The sequence below is a fragment of the Arachis ipaensis genome, chromosome B10, assembly GCF_059453495.1.
Source record: "Arachis ipaensis isolate K30076 ecotype BB chromosome B10, ASM5945349v1, whole genome shotgun sequence".
NCBI classification, from domain to species: domain Eukaryota; kingdom Viridiplantae; phylum Streptophyta; class Magnoliopsida; order Fabales; family Fabaceae; genus Arachis; species Arachis ipaensis.
In genome coordinates this window covers 95,104,335-95,113,985 of record NC_142435.1, presented here as the reverse complement: position 1 = coordinate 95,113,985, position 9,651 = coordinate 95,104,335, and the positions used below count along the sequence as shown (strand labels likewise).

General features: G+C 37.9%; 1 non-coding gene across 1 annotated transcript; it reads right to left on the bottom strand.

The window, feature by feature from the left end:
• Positions 1–1,897: 1,897 nt before the first annotated feature.
• On the bottom strand, positions 1,898–2,005 carry LOC148580934 (small nucleolar RNA R71). The gene has a single exon (XR_015899008.1). It is a non-coding gene; the product is annotated as a small nucleolar RNA R71 (small nucleolar RNA).
• Between the last annotated feature and the right edge of the window lie 7,646 nt (positions 2,006–9,651).

Here is a 9,651-nt window from a genome sequence, read left to right as displayed (position 1 = left end):
TTTCATTTTTCCCAAAATAATTTTCAAAAAATCCAAAAAAAATTAATAAAATCATAAAATCAAAAATAATTTGATGTTTCTTGTTTGAGTCTTGAGTCAAATTTTAAGTTTGGTGTCAATTGCATCTTTTTAATTTTCTAAAAATTATTTTCGAAAATTTCATGCATTGCATTCTTCATGATCTTCAAGTTGTTCTTGGCCAGTCTTCTTGTTTGATCTTCATATTTTCTTGTTTTGTGTATTTTCTAGTTTTTCATATGCATTTTCAATTTGTTAGTGTCTAAAGCTTGAAAATTTCTAAGTTTGGTGTCTTGCATATTTTTCTTTTCTTGAAAATTTTCAAAAATAAGTCTTGATGTTCATCTTGATCTTCGAAGTGTTCTTGGAGTTCATCTTGACATTCATAGTGTTCTTGCATGCATCATGTGTTTTGATTCATAATCTTCATGTTTTGAGTCTTTTTGTTGTTTTTCTCTTTCATCATTAAAAATTCAAAAATCAAAAAAATATCTTTCCCTTTTTCTTCTCATCAAATTCGAAAATTTGAGTTGACTTTTTCAAAAAAAATTTTAAATCTTGTTATTTCTTATGAGTCAAATCAAATTTTCTATTTAAAAATTCTATCTTTTTCAAATCTTTTTCAAAAATCAAATCTTTTTCAATTTCCTTTTAATATTTTCGAATTCCTTTTTAAAATTTTTCGAAATCTTTTTCATTTTTCTTTTAATGTTTTCGAAAATATTCAAATTAATTTTCAAAATCTTTTTCTTATTTTATTTTATAATTTTCAAAATTATTACTAGCATTTAATGTTTTGATTCAAAAATTTTTCAAGTTGTTACTTGCCTATAAAGAAAGGTTCAATCTTTAAATTTTAAAATCATATCTTTTAGTTTCTTATTAGTCAAGTAATCATCTTTAACTTCAAAAATCAAATCTTTTTTCAATCAATCCTATATTTTTGTTTCAATCATATCTTTTTCAAAACTACCTAACTAATTCTCTGTAATTTTCGAAAATCACCTTCCTCTTTTTCAAAATTCCTTTTTAATTAACTAATTATTTTAATTTTTAATTTTAATTTTATTTCTTTTCTAATTTTCGAATTTTATTTTAATTTCAAATTAAAAACAAAAATATTTTTATTTTAATTTATTTAATTTTCGAAAATTCTTCTCTCTCGCCTCCTTCTAATTATTTATTTATTTACTAACACTCCTCTCCATCTAAGAATTCGAACCTACTCCTCACCCTTGTGTTTGGATTCTCCATCTTCTATTCATATCTTCTTCTACTCACATAAAGGAATCTCTATATTGTGACATAGAGGATTCCATATTTTTTTTTCTGTTTTCTTCTTTTTCATATGAGCAGGAACAAGGATAAGAACATTCTTGTTGAAGCTGATCCTGAACCTGAAAGGACTCTGAAGAGGAAGCTAAGGGAAGCTAAAGCACAACTCTCTGGAGAAAATCTGACTGAAAATTTCGAAAAAAAAGGAGACATGGCCGAAAATAATAACACTGCAAGGAAGATGCTTGGTGACTTTACTGCACCAAATTCCAATTTACATGGAAGAAGCATCTCAATCCCTGCCATTGGAGCAAACAATTTTGAGCTTAAACCTCAATTAGTTTCTCTGATGCAACAGAATTGCAAGTTTCATGGACTTCCATCAGAAGATCCTTTACAGTTCTTAACTGAATTCTTGCAGATCTGTGATACTGTTAAGACCAATGGGGTTGATCCCGAGGTCTACAGTCTTATGCTTTTCCCATTTGCTGTAAGAGACAGAGCTAGAATATGGTTTGACTCTCAACCTAAAGATAGGCTGAACTCTTGGGATAAGCTGGTCACGGCTTTCTTAGCCAAGTTCTTTCCTACTCAAAAGCTTAGTAAGCTTAGAGTGGATGTTCAAACCTTCAAACAGAAAGAAGGTGAATCCCTCTATGAAGCTTGGGAGAGATACAAGGAACTGACTAAAAAGTGTCCTTCTGACATGCTTTCAGAATGGACCATCCTGGATATATTCTATGATGGTCTTTCTGAGCTATCAAAGATGTCACTGGACCATTCTGCAGGTGGATCCATTCACCTAAAGAAAACGCCTGCAGAAGCTCAAGAACTCATTGACATGGTTGCAAATAACCAGTTCATGTACACTTCTGAAAGGAATCCTATGAATAATGGGACGCCTATGAGGAAAGGGAGTTCTTGAAATTGATACTCTGAATGCCATATTGGCTCAGAATAATATATTAACTCAGCAAGTCAATATGATCTCTCAGAGTCTGAATGGATTGAAGGAATCATCTAACAGTACTAAAGAGGCATCTTCTGAAGAAGAAGCTTATGATCCTGAGAACCCTGCAATAGCAGAGGTGAATTACATGGGTGAACCCTATGGAAACACCTATAATCCCTCATGGAGGAATCATCCAAATTTCTCATGGAAGGACCAACAAAAGCCTCAACAAGGCTTTAACAATGGTGGAAGAAACAGGTTTAGCAATAGCAAGCCTTTTCCATCATCCACTCAGCAAAAGACAGAGAGTTCTGAGCAGGATCCATCTAGCTTAGCAAACATAGTCTCTGATCTATCTAAGGCCACTCTAAGTTTCATGAATGAAACAAGGTCCTCCATTAGGAATTTGGAGGCACAAGTGGGCCAGCTGAGTAAAAGAATCACTGAAACTCCTCCTAGTACTCTCCCAAGCAATACGAAGAGAATCCAAAAAGAGAGTGCAAGGTCATTGATTTAATCATCATGGCCGAACCTACAAGGGAGGGAGAGGACGTGAATCCCAGTAAGGAAGTCCTCCTAGGACGCCCAGTGATCAACAAGGAGTTTTCCTCTGAGGAACCAAAGGAATCTGAGGCTCATTTAGAGACCATAGAGATTCCTTTGAACCTCCTTATGCCATTTATGAGCTCTGATGAGTATTCTTCTTCTGAAGAAAATGAAGATGTCACTGAAGAGCAAGTTGCCAAGTACCTTGGTGCAATCATGAAGCTGAATGCCAAATTATTTGGTAATGAGACTTGGGAAGATGAACCTCCCTTGCTCATTAATGAACTGAGTGATCTGGATCAACTGACATTGTCTTAGAAGAAACAGGATCCTGGAAAGTTCTTAATACCTTGTACCATAGGCACCATGACCTTTGAGAAGGCTCTATGTGACCTTGGATCAGGGATAAACCTCATGCCACTCTCTGTAATAGAGAAACTGGGAATCTTTGAGGTGCAAGCTGCCATAATCTCACTGGAGATGGCAGACAACTCAAGAAAACAGGCTTATGGACAAGTAGAGAATGTATTAGTAAAGGTTGAAGGCCTTTACATCCCTGCTGATTTCATAATCCTAGATACTAGGAAGGATGAGGATGAATCCATCATCCTTGGAAGACCCTTCCTTGCCACAGCAAGAGCTGTGATTGATGTGGACAGAGGAGAATTGATCCTTCAACTGAATGAGGACAACCTTGTGTTTAAAACTCAAGGATCTCCTTCTGTAACCATGGAGAGGAAGCATGAAAAGCTTCTCTCACTACAGAGTCAACCAAAGCCCCCAAAGTCAAACTCTAAGTTTGGTGTTGGGAGGCCACAACCAAACTCTATGTTTGGTGTTGAACCCCCACATTCAAACTCTAAGTTTGGTGTTGGGAGGTTCCAACAATGCTCTGAACATCTGTGAGGCTCCATGAGAGCTCACTGTCAAGCTATTGACATTAAAGAAGTGCTTGTTGGGAGGCAACCCAATGTTATCTAATTATATTTATTTATTTTCCATTGTCATTTTGTGTTTTCTTTAGGTTGATGATCATGTGAAGTCACAAAAACTACTGAAAAATAAAAAAATAGAATGAAAAATAGAATGAAAAATAGCACACCCTGGAGGAGAACAGTTTGGCGTTTAAATGCCAGAAACAAGCATCTGTCTGGCGTTTAACGCCAGAAACAGGCACCAAGCTGGCGTTTAACGCCAGAAACATGCATCTACCTGGCGTTAAATGCCAGAACAGAGCATGGAAGTGGCGTTTAACGCCAGAAACAGGAAGCAGTCTGGCGTTAAACGCCAGGATTGCATGTATAGGGCATTTTACACGTCTAAAGGGTGCAGGGATGAAAAATCCTTGACACCTCAGGATCTGTGGACCCCACAGGATTTCCACATGATCTGTGGACCCCACAAGATCCCCACCACTTCTTCTCACCACTCACATCCATCTTCTCTTCCCCATAAATCCCACCTACCTTCAAATTCAAAATATTTTCCATCCCAAACCCAACCCTAATGGCCGAAACCTAACCCTCCCCCCTCCTATATAAACCCCTCATTCCTTCTTCATTTTCACACAACACAACCCTAACTTCTCACCTTGGCCGAAAACACCTCACCCTCCATCTCCTCCATTTTCTTCTTCTTCTTCTACTACCTTCTTTCTTCTTTTGCTCAGGGACGAGCAAACACTTAAAGTTAGGTGTGGTAAAAGCATAGCTTTTTGTTTTTCCATAACCATTTATGGCACCTAAGACCAGAGAAACCTCTAGAAAGAGGAAAGGGAAGGCAATTGCTTCCACCTCTGAGTCATGGGAGATGGAGAGATTCATCTCAAAGGTCCATCAAGACCACTTCTATGAAGTTGTGGCCAAGAAGAAAGTGATCCCTGAGGTTCCTTTCAAGCTCAAGAAGAATGAGTATCCGGAGATCCGACTTGAAATCCAAAGAAGAGGTTGGGAAGTTCTCACCAACCCCATTCAACAAGTCGGGATCCTAATGGTTCAAGAGTTCTATGCAAATGCATGGATCACTAGGAACCATGATCAAAGTGTGAACCCGAATCCAAAGCATTGGCTTACCATGGTTCGGGGAAAATACTTAGATTTCAGTCTGGAAAATGTAAGGCTGGCGTTCAACTTGCCAATGATGGAAGAGAACGCACGCCCCTACACAAGAAGGGTCAACTTTGATCAAAGGTTGGACCAAGTCCTCATAGACATGTGTGAGGAAGGAGCTCAATGGAAAATTGACTCAAGAGGCAAGCTGGTTCAATTAAGAAGGCATGACCTCAAACCAGTGGCTAGGGGATGGCTAGAGTTCATTCAACGCTCAATCATTCCTACTAGTAACCGGTTTGAAGTTACTATAGACCGAGCCATCATGATCCATAGTATCATGATTGGAGAAGAGGTGGAAGTTCATGAGATTATACCTCAAGAACTCTACAAGGTGGCTGACAAGTCCTCCACTTAGGCAAGGTTAGCCTTTCCTCACCTCATTTTCCACCTCTATAATTCGGCTAGAATTGACATAGAGGGAGACATCCTCATTGAAGAGGACAAGCCCATCACTAAGAAAAGGATGGAGCAAATAAGAGATCATGGACCTCAACATGAGCATGAGGAAATTCCTCACCATGAAATCCCTGAGATGCCTCAGGGGATGCACTTTCCTCCACAGAATTATTGGGAGCAAATCAACACTTTCCTAGGAGAATTAAGTTCCAACATGGGACAACTAAAGGTGGAGCATCAAGAGCACTCCATCATCCTCCATGAAATTAGAGAAGATCAAAGAGCTATGAGGGAGGAGCAAGAAAGACAAGGAAGAGACATAGAGGAGCTAAAGAGCACCATTGGTTCTTCAAGGAGAGGAAGACGCCACCCTCACTAAGGTGGACTCATTCCTTAATCTCCTTGTCTATTTATTTTCTATTTTTCGGTTTTTGAGCCTTATGTGTTATTTATGTTTGTGCCTTTACTACATGATCATTAGTGTCTAAGTGTCTATGCCTTAAAGTTATGAATATGAATCCATCACCTCTCGTGAATGAAAAATGTTTTAATTACAAAAGAACAAGAAGTACATGGTTTCGAATTCATCCTTGAAACTAGTTTAATTGTTTTGATGTAGTGATAATACTTTTTGTTTTTTGAATAAATGCTGGAATAGTGCATGTCTTTTGAAGTTGATGTTTCTGAATGTTAAATATGTTGGCTCTTGAAGAATAAGGAAAAAGGAGACATGTTATTTGATAATCTGAAAAATCATAAAAATGATTCTTGAAGCAAAAAAAAAGCAATGAATACAAAAGCTTGCAGAAAAAAAATGCGAAAAAAAAGAGAAAAAGAAAAAGAAAAAGCAAGCAGTAAAAGCCAAAAGCTCTTTAAACCAAAAGGCAAGAGCAAAAAGGCAATAGCCCTTAAAACCAAAAGGCAAGGGTAATAAAAGGGATCCAAGGCTTTGAGCATCAGTGGATAGGTGATGCCAGGGCATTTTGGCCAGTTTCATTGACCTTTTCTTTACTGTTTTTAAGGTAGTTTCATGCATTTTCTTAGGAAATAAGCTAGTTTTGGGTGGATATTCACTTACATCTTGATTCAAGCATACATTGTGCATTTTACATGATTTCATCAGGATTTTGCATGAATTATATGATAAATTGGATGATGCATGATCCATGATTAAGAGCAAGACTTTGATGCACTTTGTTTGATTGATTTCAGGCCAAAAGAAGAAGAGAAGAGCCACGTTAGTGGCTACGTTAGTTACACTAACGTGGGCACTAACGTGGAAGGAAGGAAAGCCACAACGTTAGTGAGAAAAGTTAGTGGCATTAACTTTGAAGAAAGGAAATGGATCCAACGTTAGAGACACTTAACATTATCACTAACGTTGGCCAATGCTCATAAGTGGCCACGTTAGAGTCCACGTTAACTTAGTTAATGTGGCCTCTAACGTTAAAAGGGGGAAAGGAAGCAAACGTTAGTGACATTCAATATTGTCACTAACGTTGGCCTAAGTGCACAATGCCACGTTAACTCCCACGTTAACTTGGTTAACGTGGGAGCTAACGTGAAGACGCAAGGGTGGTCGACAACGTTAGTGACACCCAGCATTGTCACTAACGTTGAAAGCAACCACACAACCCCAAGGAGTCACGTTAACTTAGTTAACGTGGAAGTTAACGTGAAGAAGAGAAGTTGTCGACAACGTTAGTGACACCAAACATTGTCACTAACGTTGCCAACACAAGCCACAAAGAGCCACGTTAACTCCCACGTTAACTTAGTTAACGTGGTAGTTAACGTGGGCAAAAGTCCCACATGGCAGCTTGACCATGCCTTCTTCAAACAAGAATAACTTGAGCCACAAAACTCCAAATGAGGTGATTCTAGTGGCATTGGAAAGTAGGATTCCAGAGCTTTCCAAGCATATATGGCACTACATGGTTGACACTAAATTTGAGGGAGAAACCCTGCCCCGAAAGTGCAATGATGAACATGGTATCAGCCTGTATTGTGGCCAACTGACCTCTTCACCTTCCAAGAAGTATAACTCGAGTTGTAGAGCTCCAAATGATGCGCTTCCAAAGGCATTGGAAAGTAGACATCCAGGGCTTTCCAAAAATGTATAATAGTATGGGGTGGACACTAAGTTTGAGCTTCAGAAACATGAAAATCGCTGGCGTTATTGGCAATCAACATTTCCAATAACGTTGGCATATATGCCAGCGACCATGTCCACTTCAAAGGAGCATAACTTGAGTTACAGAGGTCCAATTGAGGTGATTCCAGTTGCGTTAGAAAGCTGACATTCAGAGCTTTCCAATGATATATAATACTTTATAGTGGGCATGAAATTGGAGCACAAACAAGAGGCATCCTTTATGCCCCAAAAACACCAACTGGGCAGCAAGTGCAACGTTAGCCACAATAACTTTAACACTAACGCCACACTTGTAGCGTTAGTTTGGCTAACTTTGGCACTAACTTTAGCACCTAGACCTCAACTTGACTCACTTCTCTCTCAAGCCCACTTCAAAGCTCAAGCAAGCAAGCCCACAATTGTCAACCAATCAAGGCCACAAGAAGCATCTAGAATAGGAATTTTCATTTAATTGTAATTTTCTTTCATTTTGTAATTTAGGAGAGCCTATATAAAGGTCTTAGTTTTTACATTGAAATCATCTTAGGCTAGACGAGGGGGAATCCTGGAATGGGGGATTGAAGAGGGGTCTTCGGACTCCCTCCCCTCACACACTTTTCCTTTTCTTTATTTGTACTTTTCATTTATGAATTTGAAGTTTTATTTTCAGTTTTTATCTTCATCTTTACTCTTCTACACTTTCTTTCTTTTCTATTTTTAGAGCAATGATCAACTAACTCTTTACATTGGGTTAGAGAGCTCTATTGTGAATCAATGGATTAAGTGTAGTTCTTATTATTCTTCTTCGATCTTTCCTCTTGATTTTACTTGAAAGCTTTCGATCTTCATCCAATTGAGTAGTTATCTTGGAAGAGAAGCTATTCAAACTTGGATCTCTTTTGAACCTTGGAAGAGGAATGAAGAGATCAAGCTAGAAATGCTTTCTCATGCTGGACCAAATTGGGTTTGGATGGGTATGCGACTATAACCCTCTCAATACTTGATTTGGGAAATGCATGTGGTATAATCAGTGACTATACTTCATCTCTTCTCATGAGCAATTGACCAAGGAATTGGCTATTGATCAAGATTTGAGAGATTGAATTACAAGAAATTGTAATTCGATCACTTAAGATTGCCAAGGAGATCAATGAGTGCATTGATTGAGGAAGAGATGAGAATGAACTTGATCTGGAGGATTGCAATATCTCTTGATCCCAATGTTCATTTTATTTTTAGTTCTTATATTTACTTTTCCTGTCATTTTACTTCTCTGCACTCTATTGCTTTCTTTACTTTTCTGTCAATTTACAATTTCTTGTTGCTTATCACTCCAATCTGATTCGTCTAACTAGGATAATCAATTAACCATTGATTGCTTAATCCTTTAATCTCTGTGGGATTCGACCTCACTCTATTGTGAGTTTTACTTGACGACAATTCGGTATACTTTCCGAAGGGAGATTTGTTGAGAGACAAGTTTTCCCCGCATCAATAGGAGGGCCTAGAGGAATAAAATCCTGGCCTACGCGGCTAAACCAAGCTGTCCCTAACCATGTGCTTGTGGCGTGAAGGTGTCAAGTGAAAACTTGAGACTAAGCGGTTAAAGTCAAGGTCCAAAGCAAAAAAAAAAGAAGAAGAGTGTGCTTAAGAATCCTGGACACCTCTAATTGGGGACTTTAGCAAAGCTGAGTCACAATCTGAAAAGGTTCACCCAGTTATGTGTATGTGGCATTTATGTATCCGGTGGTAATACTGGAAAACAAAGTGCTTAGGGCCACGGCCAAGACTCATAAAGTAGCTGTGTTTAAGAATTAACATGCTGAACTAGGAGAATCAATAACACTATCTGAATTCTGAGTTCCTATAGATGCCAATCATTCTGAACTTCAATGGATAAAGTGAGATGCCAAAACTATTCAAGAGGCAAAAAGCTACAAGTCCCGCTCATCTGATTGGAGCTAAGCTTCATTGATATTTTGGAATTTATAGTATATTCTCTTCTTTTTATCCTATTTGATTTTCAGTTGCTTGGGGACAAGCAACAATTTATGTTTGGTGTTGTGATGAGCGGATAATTTATACGCTTTTTGGCATTATTTTTACATAGTTTTCAGTATAATTTATTTAGTTTTTAATATATTTATATTAGTTTTTAAATAAAATTCACATTTCTGGACTTTACTATGAGTTTGTGTGTTTTTCTGTGATTTCAGGTA